The sequence below is a fragment of the Aquarana catesbeiana genome, linkage group LG02 (genome assembly GCF_042186555.1).
Source record: "Aquarana catesbeiana isolate 2022-GZ linkage group LG02, ASM4218655v1, whole genome shotgun sequence".
Taxonomy (NCBI): domain Eukaryota; kingdom Metazoa; phylum Chordata; class Amphibia; order Anura; family Ranidae; genus Aquarana; species Aquarana catesbeiana.
Window position 1 is genome coordinate 799,020,204 of NC_133325.1, and position 18,752 is coordinate 799,038,955.

The 18,752-nt window shown below is 41.4% G+C and overlaps 1 protein-coding gene across 1 annotated transcript in view; it reads left to right on the top strand.

Annotated features, from left to right (window-relative positions):
* Window positions 1-18,752, top strand: part of TBX15 (T-box transcription factor 15) — a 109,155-nt gene that overhangs the window by 47,791 nt on the left and 42,612 nt on the right. The window lies entirely within an intron of this gene.

Consider the following 18,752-nt stretch of genomic DNA (forward strand, 5'->3'; position numbering starts at 1 on the left):
AGGTGCAAAGCGACGAGGACTTTTTGTTGGGTCTTGAAAGGGCCGAGTACAAAAACAGCACAGTGCAGCACAAAGCGGCTTCGTGTAAATGCCACCGACATTCCAGAGACACATGGTGAGCCGCCACTCACAGATAAATCACATTACGCCAGCTGATGTCACATTGCCACATCCTTACCCGTTCCAACGCCATCTTCACATTTTCCTGGACAATGCCGGGATTTGAACCAGCTGGGGGGGGGGGGGTTTGTATGTTTTTTTTTTTTTCTGGCGTGGAATATTTGATTGCGCTCACACATCGGGGTGATTACATGCGGTTGATTCCAGAAAAATAACTGCTAAGAAAATATCAGCACGCCCTAGGATAACATTACAGAAACAGATTGGATCAAATCAGCCTTAATACGCCGCTGTTTGTGTATGTAGACCGTTCTCCGCGTAATGACTTGCAGATACCGAGGTGTCGGCCAATCCTGCGTGCCGTACGCACGTGCGAATGAGGGCGATGTTTTGTCAGCATTATTAACCCGTATTACAACTTCTTTCCAGGAGAAACGAATATTTTAAATACAAGAGGATTGTATATTCCTACTTGGGGATCTATCTATAAAAAAAATGCGCCTCAATCTGCCATACCATACCATAATGTGTCTAATATTTTTATTTTCTATGCTTATCGGCTCCATCTAGTGGTCATAATGCGGTATTTTTCATCATTGAGGAATTTCAGGAAAATATTGCATCATGGACACTAGATGGAGCTGACGAGGACATTAGCTGCTGGTGATACCCAATGAGTGGAGCTGGGAATGGTGGACAATGGTACTGCTCTAAACATCTACAGCTCCCCCTGGTGGAGGGGATGGTACTGCTCTACACATCTATAGCTCCCCCTGGTGGACAATGGTACTGCTTTACACATCTACAGCTCCCTCCGGTGGAGGGGATGGTACTGCTCTACACATCTACAGCTCCCTCTGGTGGAGGGGATGGTATTGCTTTACACATCTACAGCTCCCCCTGGTGGAGGGGATGGTATTGCTTTACACATCTACAGCTCCCCCTGGTGGAGGAGATAGTACTGCTCTACACATCTACAGCTCCCCCTGGTAGAGGATGGTGCTGCTCTACACATCTACAGCTCCCCCTGGTGAAGGAGATGGTACTGCTCCACACATCTACAGCTCCCCCTTGTGGAGGGCATGGTATTGCTTTACACATCTACAGCTCCCCCTGTTGGCGGATGGTACTTGTGTACAGATCTACAGCTCCCCCTGGTGGAGGGAATGGTACTGCTTTACACATCTACAGCTCCCTCTGATGGAGGGGATGGTATTGCTTTACACATCTACAGCTCCCTCTGGTGGAGGGGATAGTACTGCTCTACACATCTACATCTCCCCCTGGTAGAGGATGGTGCTGCTCTACACATCTACAGCTCCCTCTGGTGGAGGGGATGGTACTGCTCTACACATCTACAGCTAGCCCTGGTGGAGGGTTTTACTGCTCTACACATCTACAGCTCCCCCTGGTGGAGGGGATGGTACTGCTCTACACATCTACAGCTCTCCCTGGTGGAGGGAATGGTACTGCTCCACACATCTACAGCTCCCCCTGGTGGAGGATGCTACTGCTCTTCACATCTACAGCTCCCCCTTGTGGCGGATGGTACTTCTGTACAACCTTACAGCTCTGGTGGTGGGTGGCAGTATTGCTCTGCTTATCTCCAGCTCCCTCTGGTGAGGGGTGGCAGGATTACTTTACACATCTATATTTGCCCCGGTGGAAAGTGGCAGTACTGCTCTGGTCCTCCCAGCTCCCTCTAGCGGTGGTTGGCAGTGATTATCTATAGCTGCTATAGGGAATGGCAGAATCTAGAGCTTCTCCTGGTGGAGGGGGGCAGTTGGGTTGTTGGTCTATCACATAAAATCCTAATAAAATACATTTACGTTTTTGGTTGTAACATGACAAAATGTGGAAAATTTCAAGGGAGTATGAATACTTTTTCAGAGCACTGTACCTACTACTCTTCCTAGTGGAGGGCGGCAGTACTGCTTTGCTCATCCACAGCTCCCCCTGGTGGGCAGTGGCAGAACTGCTTTATATATATCTACAGCTTCTCCGGGTGGAGGGTGGTAGTTACTGCTTTATAGATCTACGGCACCCCTGGAGGAGGGTTGTCAGCCCTGCTCTGCTCACCCACAGCTTCCCCAGATGGAGGGTGGCAGTACTGCTTTACACATCTACAGCTCCTGATAGTGGAAAGTGGCAGCACTGCTCTACTCATCGTTAGCTCCCCCTGGTGGACGACGGCAGAACTGCTCTACACATCTACAGCTCCCCCTGGTGGACGATGGCAGAACTGCTTTACACATCTACAGCTCCCCCTGGTGGACGATGGCAGAACTGCTCTACACATTACAGCTCCCCCTGGTGGATGATGACAGAATTGCTGTACACATCTACAGCTCCCCCTGGTGGACGGTGGCAGAACTGCTCTACACATCTACAGCTCCCCCTGGTGGACGGTGGCAGCACTGCTCTGCGTATTCACAGTACTGCACACTTTTCTCACTTTTTTGAATGCAGTGAAATCTCTTTTGTAGATTGACCTCATTAATGGTCAGATAATACCTAAATCACCAATGGCTGTACATTAATGAAAGTTAAAACACTGAACAGTACAGTGAGACCCATATCTCGCTGCCTGGTTCCTGTGTTATGTTATCAGTTACCAGAGGATTTATTAATAATGATCCATACTGCTCCATCTGATAGTATTTATTCTGAGAAAATGCTTTTCCAGGAATGGTTGATGACAGAATCCACCACTAGGGGGGGACGTCATTGGGTATTAGAAATACTGACTTAATTCCATTATACATATATTATAGCGCTGTGGGGGGGGGGGGGACATTAGAGTGTAAGCTCCTCTGGTACAGAGACTGATGTGACTGGCTCAGTGTTCTCTGTACAGCACTGCGGTATATGTCGGAGCTATATAAATGTATAATAATAAGAATAGTGTGCGACTGTGGGGGGGACATTAGAGTGTAAGCTCCTCTGGTCGGTGCTGGTGCAAGAATTTTTGACACCCTAGGTCAGTGATGGCAAACCTCGGCACCCCAGATGTTTTGGAACTACATTTCCCATGATGCTCTGGTACTCTGCAGTGTAGTTGAGCATCATGGGAAATGTAGTTCCAAAACATCTGGGGTACCAAGGTTCGCCATCACTGCCCTAGACGAAACCTAATTTTACCGCCCCCATTGGCTCCACCCCGTTTGCCCATGTGACAGAAGGCGCCGCTATACAGGAAGCATGGGCTCTGTTTCCTCTAGCGCTGGCTGCACCTCTAATTACACTACCGTTCGGACTGAGTTAGTTACATGCTGCAGCCCGGAGAGCATGCAAACGTGGAGGGAAACCAGCGGCCGGGCGCCCCTAGGCGGCTGCCTAGTTTGCCTAGTGGTAGCACCGGCCCTGCCTCTGGTACAGAGACTGATGTGACTGGCTCAGGTATTCTCTGTACAGCACTGCGGTATATGTAGGAGCTATATAAATGTATAAGAATAGTGTGTGACTGTGGGGGGACATTAGAGTGTAAGCTCCTCTGGTACAGAAACGGATGTGACTGGCTCAGTGTTCTCTGTACAGCCCTGCGGTATATGTCAGAGCTATATCATTGACTGTGGCTATGCGGAGCTCCTGGGAATATAACAGATAACACACCTGGGGTGGTTTAGTTCTGATATAAATAGCCGGTGTCTGTGTATAGTGCAGGTTGTGTAGATGGTGTTACTGAGTACACAGCTTGCTCTGCTCCTCTCAGACCCCCCCCCCTCCCCCCTCCCCCACCTCTGTGACATATTGTTGGGATGACAGCCCCATTTCAGGCCCTGACAGGTGGGGTCCCTCCATACAAGTCACCTTTTCAGCCGGGGCACCCCGGGGTGCCGGGAGGGGCCACTCAGCACCAGCTGGTTGTGTCTGTCATGTACAGGATGGGAGGGGGGGGGGGGGTCTGAGCTACAACCTGAATGTCCTGACATTGTCCTGTCTCGTCTTAAAGTGTTAGCTCTTCTGGCCAGCTCTCTCCTGTCTTTTTGTGTGTTTTCTTCAGCTTTTGTTTCTTTCCAGTGATGCTTGGAGGTGCAATGTCAAAGGAAATAATAGCAAAATGATTAAAAGTTGCTAAACTGGAGAAAAATAATGACTTAAAAAAAAAAAAAAAGTGGGAGATGGAAAATGAAACAACCAAAAAGTGAACCCTGATGTCTTTGCATGCTTTCCTCTGTGCATTTCCTCCAATAAAAATATTGGAAATCCCCTCTTTGTTGTCACCAGAACAAGTGTCCCCGTTGGAAGATTTCCTGAAAAATGAACGGTTCGTGCAAAATAAAAGAGTATCATGGATATGGGAGAGGACTCATCAGGATCGTTACAATCATACGGCTACAGTTATCTTAGGAAGGACTCCTCCCCCAACCTGACAGAGCTGCTCTGCATATCTACAGCTCCCCTGGTGGACAGTGGCGGTACTGCTCTGCTGAGCTACAGCTCCCTCTGGATGGCAGTAGCAGAACTGCTTTACACATCTACAGCTCCCTCTGGTGGAGGGTGGCAGTGCTGCTCGGCTCAGCCTCATCTCCCCTTGGTGGGCGGTGGGCAGTAATGCTTTAAAGGGTAACTCCACTTTTGTGGGGGAAAATTTATAGCAAATAAAAAAAAAAAAATACAGTGTATACAATTGCAACAAAAAACATATTGTAATTGAATGTCATTAAAAATGACCTTTCCTTATCAATCTGCAGCCACGGTCATTTTCTCTCAATGCATTGCAATGCAATATGGCCACCTGGAGTTGTTCTATACACAGAGTGTGTACTGACCACTCCCCAGAAACATCATTTCCTGCGTGTGTGATTGGCTCACCAATTTTCCCAGAAGTCTGCCCAAGATACAAGTCAGATTTCAGGCATCCCCTGCAACAAAAATGTCATTTTTAGTGAGATACTTCCAATAGGAACACGTCTAAATGGATGAAGGCCCAGCAGATTTCCTCATTAGTGCCCCGCAGGTGCACACCTGACAGTTAATTATGAAACCACTCCCCATTAGACCCCCTCACCACAGAGGCTCAGAGGAACACACAGTGATTTCTTTAGAATAACAAAAGGTAGGAATCTGCAACAAAGGTTGTTATAATCCTTGCAATGTACATAGATCACCCAGAGGCAGGGGCGGACTGACCATCGAGCGACTCGGGCACTGCCCAAGGGCCCTAGGCCACTAGGGGGCCCCATCAGGGTTGCCAGCCTCAGTAAAACCAGGGACAGTATGTATAAATCTGTTTTTTTTTTTACATCTGTCTGTGTATACTGTGTGTACATGTATGTGTATACTGTGTGTGTGTATACTGTGTTGCCCCATAATCTCTGATTGCCTGGGGGCCCCATATTCTCCTATTGCCCGGGGGCCCCATGAGTTATCAGTCTGCCCCTGCCCAGAGGGGAAGGTTTTTCTCTCGACAAAAGTGGAGTTACGCGTTAAGCATCTACAGCATCCCTGGTGGAGGGTGGCAGTACTGCTCTGTTCATCCAAATTTCCTGCTGGAGGGCAGTAGAAGCACTGCTTTGCACATCTGCAGCACCCTATGGTGGATGGTGGCAGTATTGCTCTGCACAGCCACAGTTCCCCCTGTTGAGCAGTGGCAGAACTGCTTTACACATCTACAGCTCCCTCTGGTGGAGGGTGGCAGTACTGCTCTGCTCATCCTCAGATCCCCCTGATGGAGGGTGGTGGTACTGCTCTGTTCATCCTCAGCTCCCCCTGTTGAGCAGTCGCAGAACGGCTGTACACATGTAAAGCTCCCCTTAGTGGAGGGTGAAAGAACAGCTCATCCACAGCCAGAGCCATCTTAATAGCATCATGGGCCCCTGGGCAAAGTAATGCGCTGTGGCCCCTACCAGCATGGCCCAAATTTACGCATCTACTTTCAAGAATTAAAGTATAAATAGTCAATAGAGTTAAACACATACAGTACGATTTTAAGCACTAAGAAAACATGCCATAAATCAAAGACTATTTTAACGCAAAGGGCCCAGTACACGGGGGAGACAGAAGAGCAAGGTAGAGGGTGGGGATCAGGAGGGCAAGATACTGGAATCAGGGGGGAAAAATGTACAGGTTCCCGCTGGATGCTGGCCATCCCAAGAAAGCTTAGTAAAAAGCATGACTATCCCAGCAGATCCGGGACAGTTGGCAAGTATGATGTGATGCAAGATTAGCATGGGGCCCCCGGGGCCTACCGGGCAGTGCCCAAGGGTGCCCATGCATTAAGACAGCCCATCCACAGCTCCTCCCAGTGGGCGGTGACAGAACTGCTTTACATATCTACGGCTCCTACCTGGTGGAGGGTGGCAGTACTGTTCTGCCCATCCACAGTTCCCCCTGGAGGTCAGTGGCAGAACTGCTTTACACATCTACAGCTTCTTGGCTGCCCCTTCCCAACTGTACGACTGTCCCATCATAATAATAAGCTAATAGCAGTGGCGTCCCTAGGGGGTGGCTTTTGGGGCTGTAGTCCTGAATCTGGGGCCCATAGCCCTGAGTCTCTGCAGGGGTCCCCAAGGGGAGGGGAGGCTCTCTGGGGACCCTGATATAAGTGGGGGGGCTCTCTGGGTAGCCTGATGTAAGTGGGGGCTCGCTGGGGACCCTGATGTAAGTGGGGGGGCTCCCTGGGGAGCCTGATGTAAGTGGGGGCTCTCTGGGGACCCTGATGTAAGTGGGGGGCTCTCTGGGGAGCCTGATGTAAGTGGGTGCTCTCTGGGGACCCTTATGTAAGTGGGGGGCTCTCTGGGGGTAGATACACACACACACACATGTATATTACTGTATATACATGTGTATGCCTGCCCAAGAGTATGACTTTTTTTACTACGCTGCTATGGGCTCTAGCCCCAGATCTTTTGTAGACCTAGCAATGCCCCTGGCTAATAGTGTGATGTAGTGAGTGGGAAGGGGGGTGGGGGTGTAAAGTTAATGCCCGGGGAAGCCAGTCGATGATTGCATTGTACTGTGAGCTGAGCCGGATTAGCCAGAGCGGGATTCAGATACTTGCTCACTTTTTATAGTAACCATTATAATAATTTGAGGCTGGATTGGGCCCCTCCCAAGAGCTGGGCCCTATGTTCTCTCCCCTCGCAGCACACTTTTTGCTTCTGATCACAATGGACATTGTTGGTTACAATGTGAAAAGGTGTACATCCCAAAATCTATAATATAATAATATAAAGCCTTCTCAGGGTCTCTGGACCTCCAGCAAGGAGAAGGTAACAATGTACTGATGGAGCTGCTACACTCCCAGCAGGGCTGTTACAATGTTTCCACTAGTCTTCTGCAGTGGTGACCGGCCATGCAGTACCTCATTCTGTCCAGCAGAGGGCGGATGTCACACACAGTCTCAGCAGGAGAGGACACCATTGTTAACCCTTTTACCTCCACTCCACACTAGACATCCAGTGCTGATAGGTCACTAGTAAAGGAATTTTTATCAGAAAAATCAAAATTCACTGTAAGCTTCTCACTGAGTGTCAGTTATTACATATGACAGGTGAGATATGATCATTTTTTTTCCCCATCAGCTCATCCCCCACAGTTATTACCTTTTGTCTCCACTTGACCCTCCCTTCTTGATTGTAAGCTCTAACGAGCAGGGCCCTCTGATCCCTCCTGTATTGATTTGTATTGTAAGTGTACTGTCTGCCCCATGTTGTAAAGCGCTGCGCAAACTGTTGGCACTATATAAATCCTGTATTATAATAATAATAATAATCTTTAATTAACAAGGACGGGACCCTGCTGGAGGGAGCGGAGCGCCTGGGCCGGCCTGGCTGGGCGCAGCGGAGCCAGCCTGGAATATTTATAAAAATAGATAATGATCTCTATGTGTATAAAGAGTTCAAATTACGAATGAGTGAAAGGATTTACATGAACAGATAACTGTGCGGTCATCTACTGCCCAGGGCAAACATACCCAACTGCCCCCCCCCCCCCCAAGATGTATGAGTATTATGTGTCAGCAAAACCCCCCTCCTCCCCACACACAACAAAAATCGAGCACAAATCTGCAGGCTTATCCCCTAAAATCCCCCCCTAAATTTGCCGCATTGCTGACAACCCCCCCCCCAAAAAAAAAAAATCCCTCCTAGCACAAATTCCCCCCCACCATATCAGCTCTTCTAACAAACCCCCCCACAAAAAAAAAAAATCTACACTCCCAACACAAATCCCCCCAAATCACCACTCCTAGCACATTCCCCCCCCCCAAATTTCCCCCCTAGAATGATTCTTACCCCCTGCCTCAGTGCCCAGGGCGGCCGTCCCTCCTGCCCACCCCTTGTCCTGGTCCTGCCAGATAATGACAGTCTGATAATAAGATGTACAAACCTCTGACAATTTTCAAAATAGGAAAATGTATATTGTAGGACTAAATGTGTGGAGAGGAGACAGTGATCTCTACAGTGTGTGATATATATGTGGGGATTTATATTGATAATATACTGTATATCTCTATACAGTAGGATATTATGGATAATGTATATAGAGGATAGCAGTGATCTCTGTACGTTGTGACATATACATACAGTGAGAAAAAAAAATTTACTTGACCCCCTGCTGATTTTGCCCACTGACAAAGAAATGATTAGTCTATAATTTTAATGGTGGGTTTATTATAACAGTGAGAGACAAAATAACAACAAAAATATCCAGAAAAACGCATTTCAAAAAAATTATAAATTGATTTGCATTTTAATGAGTGAAATAAGTATTTGATCCCCTATCAATCGGCAAGATTTCTGGCTCCCAGCTGTCTTCTATACAGGTAACAAGCTGAGATTAGGAGCACTCTCTGAAAGTACCACCAAGTGCTAAGTCATGTTTTGCGAAGGGGTAAAATATTTATTTCACTCATTAACCCCTTAGCGCCGATCGTACGCACATATTCAGCCTCAGCTTTAAGGGGTTATACCGGGATGATGCCTGCAGCTGCAAGTTTTTTAGAGCGGGCGGTCGGCTCTTTAGGGATTAACAATCGATGTGGCTAAAAGCTGCTCAGCTGTTATCCTTAAGGAGCGGGAGGGGACCTTCCACCGCTCTTCCCGGGCCTCCCGTCCCACCGGGAGACCCGATCCACAATCCGGCACTTCCGCCGGCTAGAGTGAGACTGAAACAAAGCTGGATTCGGCTTCGATCGAGTCTCCTGTGTAAAAACATGGAAGCGACGTCACTTCCGGTTTACTCGGCTGCCAATGGCGCCGATTTAAAAAAAAAATGACAGTATTCAGAATCGCCGTTTTTGGTGATCTGAATACTTTGAAGTGCAAAGGAGGGATTTGAGGTCTTTTAGACCCCGGATCCCTCTATAAACATACCTGTCACCACCTATTACTGTCATAAGAGATGTTTACATTCCTTGTGACAGCAATAAAAGTGATCAGAATTTTTTTTTTTTTTAAGTGACAATGTAAATAATTAAATAAATAAGATTTTTTTTTTTTTAAAGCACCCCGTCCCAGCGAGGTTGCGCAGCAAAGAAAAACGCATGTCTAAGTTGCGCCCGCATATGTAAACAGTGTGCAAATCACACATGTGAGGTATCGCTGCGATCGTTAGCGTGAGAGCAATAATTCTAGCAAAAGACCTCCTCTGTAACTCTAACCTGGTAACCGTTATTTTTTTTTTTAAAGCGTTGCCTATGGAGATTTTTTAGGTACCGTAGTTTGCCGCCATTCCACGAGTGTGCGCAATTTCAAAGCGTGACATTTTAGGTATCTATTTACTCGGCGTAACATCATCTTTCACTTTATATAAAAACAATTATGGGCTAACTTTACTGTTTATTTTTTTTTTTTTAATTCATGAAAGTGTCTTTTTTTCCCCCAAAAAAAGTGCGTTTGAAAGACCGCTGCTGCGCAAATACCGTGTGACATAAAATATTGCAACAATTGCCATTTTATTCTGTAGGGTCTCTGCTATAAAAATAAATAAATAAATATATATATATATATATATATATATATATATATATATATATATATATATATATATATATATATAATGTTTGGGGGTCTAAGTAATTTTCTAGCAAAAAATACAGATTTTAACTTAAGCAGCAAGTGTCAAAAATAGGCATGAAAGGATTAAAATGCAAATCAATTTATAACTTTTTTGAAATGCGTTTTTCTGGACATTTTGGTTCTTATTCTATCTCTCACTGGTAAAATATATCAACCAATAAAATTATAGACTGATCGTTTCTTTGTCAGAGGGCAAATGTACAAAATCAGCAGGCGGATCAAATACTTTTCTCCCTCACTGTACATGGATAATGTATAAAGAGGATGCAGTGAGCTCTGTATTGCATAGCTTTATATACAGTATATATATATATATATATATATATATATATATATATATATATATATATATATATATATATATATATATATATATATATATATATATATATATACATTTTTTTTTTTTACACGGATGCAGTGATAAATGGTGTGAATTGTGGTATAGCTATATATACACAGCATAGCTAGGTAATGTATATAGAGGATACAGTGTTCTCCATACTGTGTGATATACATACATGAGGTATATATGGGTTGCAATGATCTCTATACATTGGGCTGTGTGTGGATTGCGCTCTATTGGCTATGATGTCGGGGAAGGTCGGGTATAATCGTTATTCACAGCCACTTCATTTTACAATTTCTGCATCAGATGTGAGGTTTTTATGGAAACATTTTTGTGATTTCTATTTGACTATCTTATTCAGTATATTGTAGTTTACATTATACTCCTAAATAATAATAGATAAACATAGATAAAAGTTCGTATCGGTGACGAGTGTTGTGGATTTTTGTGTTCAGTTTATGAAATGTGTGACGTGATGTTTCCTGAATATTCTTTGTCGTCCTCTCTTGTTGTGTTTTATTGTAGCTCTGAGTTGTCTGTGTATTACATTGTATCTTTTATCTTGGTGATTGTGTTTTGTCTGCAGGGTGTTGGTTGATGAAGTGAAATGATAAAGATAAACAGAATTTCATTTCTGGGATGATACAGTTCGGGTTTATGTTGTGTTTATGTGACTTTTACGTCCCGTTTTCACATTGTATGCTTGGTTTTTCCGTTATCCGTTCTATGTCGGGGAAATCACCGTTGTTATTGGGATCCACTCAACCATTAGGAAGGCATTTCACAGATTGGTGGTTGATGTTTGACTGGATTACCTTGTAATGTAAATAAGGGCAGATTTAGTATCTTTGGGTGTTTTTCTGTCAGAAATTGCCGTAATAGATTGATTTATGTTAGATTATAGACACTGGTAATACCGTGTTTCCCCGAAAATAAGACCTTGCGTTATTTTCCAGGAAGGCTGCAATATAAGCCCTACCCCGAAAATAAGCCCTAGCTTAAAATGCTTGTGAAATCCTATAATCCTCTCTATTACAGTAGTATATAATGTACAATGTGTGGGTTTCTGTAATACAATGGCGGGTCACAGAAGCGCAGAGCGGCACTATAACGAAGGTATTTGGCACAATTATATTACAGAAACACACACATTGTACATTATATAATGCTGTAATAGAGTGGATTATAGGATTTTACAAGCATTTTAACTCAGTTCACACTGGGGATTCTTTTCAGGCAGGGAGAGAAAGGGGGAGAGAAGACGGCACATTACATGGTAAGACCTACCCCGAAAATAAGCCCTACTGTGTCTTTTGTTGCCAAAATTAATATAAGACCCGGGCTTATTTTCAGGGAAACACGGTATATCCATTACATAGGAAAAGGTATGTGAACCCCCTCCAAATGCTGAAGTTCAGGTGTCTCCAGTGAAGGATCCCGTTAATGTTACATCATACAAGGACATTGGAGACAGTTGTGCTCTTCTGGGTCTGTACACCTGCTGTGCCCATTATGAGGGGTTCCCACCATCCCTGTGCCGAATTCCAGGGTCTGTACACCTGCTGTGCCCATTATGAGGGGTTCCTACCATCCCTGTGCTGAGTTCCCAGGTCTGTGCACCCGTTGTGCCCATTATGAGGGGTTCCCAGCATCCCTGGCGACGCTTTAAAAAACTTTACAGGTTACCAGTTTAGAGTTACAGAGGAGATCTGGTGCTAGAATTATTGCTCTCACTCTAACGTTCGCGGTGATACCTCACATGCCTACGTATGTGTTTGCTTCTGCGTGCAAGCACTCGAGGATACGTTTAAAAAATATATATATATATATATATATATATATATTATTATTATTATTTTTATTTTTTTTACAATTTTTTTTTTCACTTTTATTCCCATCAAAGAAATGTAAACTTCCCTTGTGATAGAAATAAGGGATGACAGGTCCTCTTTAAAGAGAGATCTGCCAGAACCAGAAGTGACAATTTCATCACGTCACTTCCGGCCTCCCAGGATCATAGAGATGGCTGGGGACCATTCGGTCCTCGGCCAGCTCTGTGGTAACCCACCGCCGGATCACGGGCTCCCCGATTTGCAGTAGGATCTTCAGCAGAATTTTCCTGTAAATTCAGGTTTATTGAATTTTGAGCAAGATTCTCTGAAACCTTGGCAAATTGAACCCGGGAAAAATTTTCCCATTACTAGGAAGGATTACAGCCACTGTTGCGTTTTTTAATGAGAGATTTCCTCTCACTTCCTGTCCTGGTGACAGTGGATTCAATAGATAGAAAGTCAGAGAAAATCTGCAACAGGGACACAGAGATGTAAAAATGTCTAAAATAATAAAAAAATTAAAAAATATAAATAAATTAAAAAAATAAACAATAATAATTTTAAAAAAATATCATTATCATTAGTAATAATTATAATTATAATAATTTTTATAATAATAGATATAAATAAATAATAAAACAATCTGTCAATAAAATAATTAAAAAATAATAAATATAAATAAAAAAAAACAATAATAAGTAAAACATTATTATTATCATTAGTAATAATTTATAATAATAATATTTATAATAATAGATATAAATAAACAATAAAAAATCTGTCAAATGCTGGAAAAAGAAAAGCGATAGTTTCGTTTCATTTTCTAAGCAGAGTGCGGCTGTCAGAGACCTATACATTGTATAGGGTGACAGTGACAGGGAGAGGAGGTACACAGGCCGTAATTCAGCGTACGGCAGCGCTGAGCCCCCCCTTGTCATTTGACCTTCGTCAGCGCCTCGTACAGTATAAATAGAGGAGACCGCCTTTCCTGTACTGACTGCCCGATCGGATGCTTAACAGGTCTGACCTCTCATCAGTCTGCAGGATCCTGAGTAATTTATGGGGGGATATTTTCAATTAAAGACCAAAGAGACATTTTCATCCTCCTGACAGTTACAGCCCATTTATCTGTATTTTTTGGGGGGTGCCCATTGAGAGAATTGTACAGTTTGGTGACAGTTTACCAAAATATATTTTTTCCTCCCATATTGAATATGCCATGTTATTCTAAAATCTTTAAAATAATGGTGGGAATAATAATACAAATTATGTTATATTGATAAAATTAATCATAATAGTAATAATAATAATGATTTATTGACAGTTTAACAAAATTATTTTTTCCTGACATATTGAATAAGTCCTGTTGCTCCAAAACCTTAAAAATGACAAGTACTTCATTTGTAAAAAATAAATAAACACATTACAAATACTACTACTATATAATAAATATTTTATATATATAATATAGATAGATAGATAGATAGATAGATAGATAGATAGATAGATAGATAGATAGATAGATAGATAGATAGATAGATAGATAGAGATATATAAAATATAATATAATAATAAATATAATACTACTAATACGTAGTACGTAAGTAAGAATGTGTTGACTAAAATAATTTTTTCCTGACATATTGTATAAGTCCTGTTGCTCCAAAACCTTGAAAATTACAAATACTTCATTTGTAAAAAATAAATACATTACAAATACTACACTGCTGCTGCTACTACTACTTATAATAATAATAACATGAATAAAAAATATAATAATACTATAGTAATAATAAGAATAAGTTGAATAAAACAACTTTTTCCTGACATATTGAATAAGTCACGCTATCCCCCCGGAAAAAATAAAAGTAATAATGATAATACAGTAATAATATTAATTTGGTTACACTTTATCAAAACAATTTTTTTCTGGCATATTGAATACGTCATGTTATTCCAAAAAAAAAAATAATAATAACTAAAATAAAAAATAGCATACTACTACTGCGGCTAGTAATGATAATATAGCAATAATAATATTTTGGTTTCAGTTTAACAAAGCTGTTTTTTCCTGGCATATTGAATAGGTCATGTTATTCCAAAAAAAAATATATATAATAATAATAACATAAATAATAGCATACTACTACTGCTGCTAGTAATAATAATATAGTAATAATAATAATACTTACATTACAGTTTACCAAAGCATTTTTTTCTGGCATATTGAATAAGTCATGTTATTAAAAAAAAAAAATACTACTAATAACATAAATAAAAAATAGCATACTACTACTACTGTTGCTAGTAATAATAATAATATAGTAATAGTAATAATTTGGTTAAAGTTTACCGAAACAGTTTTTTCCAGGCATATTGAATAAGTCATGTTATTCAAAAAAAATAATAATAATAATAACGTAAATACATAATAACATACTACTACAGCTGCTAGTAATAATACTATAGTAATAATAATAACACTTTGGTTACAGTTTACCAAAACATTTTTTTCCTAGCATATTGAATAAGTCATGTTATTTAAAAAAAATCTTACTATTAACATAAATAAAAAATAGCATACTATTACTACTACTACTACTACTGTTGCTAGTAATAATAATATAGTAATAATAATAATTTGGTTACAGTTTACCAAAACAGTTTTTTCCAGGCATATTGAATAAGTCATATTTTTCAAAAAAACAAAAAACTAAAAACACTACTACTAATAACATAAATAAAAATAGCATACTACTACTACAGCTGCTAGTAATAATAATATAGTAATAATAATAATTTGGTTACAGTTTACCAAAACGTTTTTTTTTTTTTTTTTTGGAACATGCATAAGTCTTGTTATTCCAAAATCTAAAAATAATAATAATAACATTAATTTAAAAAAGTACTCCTACTACTACTACTACTACTACTACTACTATTACTGCTACGACTAGTAATAATAATATAGCAATAAGTCATGTTATTCCAAAACCTGGAAAAATAATCAAAAATATAATTATTAAAAAAAATACTTCTAGTACTAATATTGTTATTAATAATAATAACGATGATGATACGAATTTGGTTACAGTTTACCAAAACATTTTTTTCCTGGCATATTGAACAAGCCATGTTATTACTACTACTACTACTGTTGCTAGTAATAATAATATAGTAATAATAGTAATTTGATTACAGTGTAGCAAAACATTTTTTTTCCTGGCATATTAAGTAAGTCATGTTATTCCAAAACCTAAAAATAAATAAATAAATAATAATAATAATAATACTAATACAAATAAAAAATAGCATGCTACTACTGTTGCTAGTAACAATAATATATTTGTTCATGTTTGCTGCAGCATTTTTGTTTGTTTTTTTAATTTGCATTAAAAAAAAAAAAATAGAATCTCCTCTGCTGCTCGCTGTAATCCAGAGGAATGAAATAATCTTCTGAATCTGACACTCTGGGGACTCTCGTACATCTGTTCCCCGCCATGGTCTGTGGTTCCTCCCGCCAGGCCCTACATCACTACAGGAGAAAACAGTAGATTGATAACGGCGGCTTCTCTGCTGCGTTGATGGAAGAGAAATATTAAATATCTTTTTTGCTGCGGGAATATTTTTTTTTTAAGTTGTTACAAATTTTCTTGTCACAAAGATGGATACTTTCACTCAGGTGACGGATATTTCCATCTCTCATCGCTACAAAATAACATTCTTTAGAGTGGATCTAAAAAGCTTCTTTTTTTAAAATTTATTTTAAATTGGTTTATTTGTTTTGTAGCCTTGAATGGAGCGGTGTGGGGGGGGGGGGGTAGGTTTTTTTTGTTTTTTTTTCCATAAGACAAGTAATGATAGGAATATCTGTTGATATTTGTTACATTCAGCAGAAAGGAGAATGAATGTTGTGTCATTTTTTATCCTTTATTCCGCCATTACTACATTTAAAAAAAAAAAAATTTTATAATTTTATTTATTTTTTTCTAAATTGGAGAAGAATTGAGCAGCAAGAACATTGGGAAAATCACCTGAACCAGAACTAATGAATTTGATATATAAATAAATCTGATTCTACTTCCACTGGGCCACCAAAAAAATGTCTCCACACAAGAAGGTGGTTTGACCAATCCGAGCGAAGCATGCAGCATTAGGGGTGAGACGACGTCGCAACAATTTAGAATTGAACCGGAAGTGCTTGTTACCAGCTGCAGACTGCAAGCAGTGGGCGGGCTCTTGGGAGGAGTTATGCAAATGTCAGAAGGCCTTGGTGGGTGGGAGTCAGACTGAAGGAGTGGGCGGTCCTAGGCGGGCTGTATTTGCATGCAAACTCCCCCCAGTGTCCCTGATTGTGTGGTCCTTCTTCCGTTCTGCACTGAACTGGTAAATGGCCCATTGAGACATTATTTACCAGTTTAGTAATCCTATTGGACGTACTGGCTGTACTGGGTGTACTGGGTATACTGGGTGTGTTGGGTATACTGGCTGTGTTGGGTATACTGGATGTATTGGGTGTACTGGCTGTACTGGGTGTGCTGGGTATATAGAATTTACTGGGTGTACACTGGGTATACTAAATGTACTGGGTGTACTGGGTGTACTGGATGTAATGGGTGTGTTGGGTATACTCGATGTGCTGGGTATACTGGATGTGTTGGATGTACTGGGTGTACTGGGTATATAGAATTTACTAGGTGTCCTGGGTGTACTGGATGTAATGGGTGTGTTAGGTATACTCGATGTACTGGATGTGTTGGATGTACTGGTATACTGGGTATACTGGGTGTGCTGGGTATACTGGGTGTGCTGGGTATATAGGATTTACTGGGTGTACACTGGGTATACTGAATGTACTGGGTATACTGGGTTTATTGGGTGTACTGGATATACTGAATGTACTGGGTGTATACTGGGTGTATACTGGATGTACTGGGTGTATACTGGGTGTACTGGAATAACGCAATTTGCCAAAGATTTTCCATTATTCGCTCATCTCTGATGATATCTTTCACCCCGGAGGCTCTGGAGAAGGCGCTCCATGGAAAGGATTGGGTTGGGAGCTATAATTAAGACTCTGTGTCTTAGTGGTTATGCTCCATACACTGCTTGTTAATTGGTGGCTATGCTCTGTATAAACTGCTTGTGATTGGTAGATGTTGCATATGGAATGCTAATTTGTTGGCACCAATGAACCATATAGACTTGTCTTTTTTTTGGGGGGGGAGTTATGCTCTTTATAAACATTTGCTTATTGGTGGCTATGCTCCATATAGACTGTTTGTTGGTGGCTATGCTCCATATAGACTGTTTGTTGGTGGCTATGCTCCATATAGACTGTTTGTTGGTGGCTATGCTCCATATAGACTGTTTGTTGGTGGCTATGCTCCATATAGACTGTTTGTTGGTGGCTATGCTCCTCATAAACAGCTTGTTTGTTGGTGGCTATGCTCCATATAGACTGATTGTTGGTGGCTATGCTCCATTTAGAATGTTTGTTTGTCACCAACAGACCATCACTATTCTCTATATAGACTGCTGTTTGTTGGTGGCTATGCTTCATAAAGACTGTTGGTGGCTATGCTCCATTTAGAATGCTTGTTACCAACAAATCACCACTATGCTCATTATAGACTGCTTGTCTGTTGGTGGCTGTGCTTCTTATAGACTTTTTTAGCCTTGTTTCTCGGTGGCTATGCTCCATAGAAACCTTTTGCTTGTTTGTTTATTGGTGACTATGCTCTTAATAGACTTTTTGCTTGTTTGTTGATGACTATACTCTGTATAGACTGCGGGTTTATTGGTGGCTATGCTCCATATAGACTGCTTGCTTGTTGGCGGCTATACTCCATGTAAACTGCTTGTTTATTGGTGGCTATGCTGCATATGGAATTCTTTCTTGTTTGTTGGTGGCTATGCTTATTATTATTATTATTATTATTATACAGGATTTATATAGCACCGACAGTTTCATATAGACTTCTTGTTTGTTGGTGGCTATGGTCCATATAGACTTCTTGCTTGTTCGTTGGTGGCTATGGTCCATATAGACTTGCTGTTTGTTGGTGGCTATGGTCCATATAGACTTCTTGCTTGATTGTTGGTGGCTATGGTCCATATAGACTTGCTGTTTGTTGGTGGCTATGGTCAATATAGACTTCTTGCTTGTTTGTTGGCGGCTATGCTCCATATAGGGTGTCTTCTTTTTAGAGGCTGAGAGGCAGAACACAGTGAGCGGTTTTCTGACTTTGAACAGTCCTCGATTTCATCTGGGTGGAGAACGCGGCACAAACATACATTGGCACCTACGGACTATCCTCACCCTACAGTCAATTCATCCCTTGCCCTTGGCTGGGGGCCCCAGTGTTGTCCCCAGACCATGTGTGGTCACCAAGCATCAGCTCCATGTTACCCATAACAGAGGATAAT